Genomic DNA, 1,481 nt, shown 5'->3' with positions numbered 1-1,481 from the left:
CCCCCCCCCCCCTACTACGTAAGATTTTAAGAGTATTTTCGTAACGGAACCTACCTAAAAGGACGCAAGTCCGCGACTGCCTGTTCTCAAGGCCCGTGGTTCTGCTGTACGCTGTACATACTTTGCTGGTGCCGCCGAACACTTGGCTAACTGCTCAATATGTATGAGGAAATCCGCGATCAGAAAAGCCATTAGGAGCCAGCGCGCCCAGCGGCAGCAGCGACTGCCAAAGCGAAGGCGCAGGGTGGGGTGGGGGAAAGGGCGGGGGGCGACTTCTTGTTTGAAAACAAATAATACACCGACAAAAAGCAGAATCAAAAATAACCGAGCATAGTATGTGTGATTGTGTATGTGTGTGTTTGTGTGTGGAAAAGGGTGGGCGGGGGTAGTTCCCTCGCGTGCGAACAAACTGCCACTATTCATTTATTTTGAAGCACAACTTTACAAACGACGTGCCGTAAGACTAATTGGATTTTGCGCGGGGGGAGGGGGTGGTGGGGCACAGACCTGGACAGTGACAATGTCAGCGAGGACAAGGACCGGACGCGTTGCTCTTACACAGAGCAGGGCGCGGCGCTCTGTCCCGCCGCGCCGCGCTTGGAATCGCAAACCGTAATGAGCAAGTACATGGGAAATTGTGTCAACATTTCAAAATTACGAACGCTTGCCGGAAAATTTTCTAAGCGTGTGGGAACGGGGGTCTCAGCTGGGTGGTCGCGAGCAGCAACAACACGCCTACTACGCCTCGCAACGCAACGCCAACCCGACCGTTTACGCAGCATGTTTGCGGAAGCGAATTAAGTAGTTCACATGCATTATGTGCAAAATCCAGCAAAAGGGGCATTCAGGCCGGAGTTGAGGCCGCCTCGCGATCGGAGTGAAATTTGTGCGTTTTGCCTAGTACAGAGGCGTTTTATGTCTAAAAAGACAAGCAGTCGTCTGCGAGGGGCCCACGACTTTCGAAATCCTGTGTACCGGGTGTTGCAGAAAAGACACAGGTGCGGGCGGGTTTGCCTATCCTCGACTCGGTGGGCGCACGGGTCCAGGTCTGGGGAGAGGTGAGGAGGGGACCCGTGCGCCCGCCGAGTCGAGGGTAGGCAAACCCGCCCGCACCTGTGTCTTTTCTGCAACACCCGGTACAGATGGAAGTGTAAGCTTTGTGTTAATAAATTTCACCGTATTATCCAAATAGAGTGGTTTTAGCCCCACAAATTACAACAAAATTAAAAACGTGTAATCCCTCAAAATTTATGGGTAATCCCTGTAATCACGTAATCCTGTGTAAATGTACCTAAATCGAAGTGGTGGCCCCTCGTTCGTCTGGCAATCCATAAATCTTGGGCCTTGGCAATCTGGTGGTGTAGGCCTACATTCTACCCTACAAGAGAGTTGAGGCCCCCTCGGTCGGACTATATCTCAGGCGCGGATTAAGGGGGGGGGGGTATCGCCCCCCCCCCCTGTCGTCTCTAGAGAGCCGCCTA

This window comes from Frankliniella occidentalis, unplaced genomic scaffold (assembly GCF_000697945.3).
Source record: "Frankliniella occidentalis isolate FOCC.00 unplaced genomic scaffold, Focc_3.1 Scaffold148, whole genome shotgun sequence".
Taxonomy (NCBI): domain Eukaryota; kingdom Metazoa; phylum Arthropoda; class Insecta; order Thysanoptera; family Thripidae; genus Frankliniella; species Frankliniella occidentalis.
The sequence above is the reverse complement of the archived record's forward strand: the minus strand, read 5'-3'. Positions refer to the sequence as shown.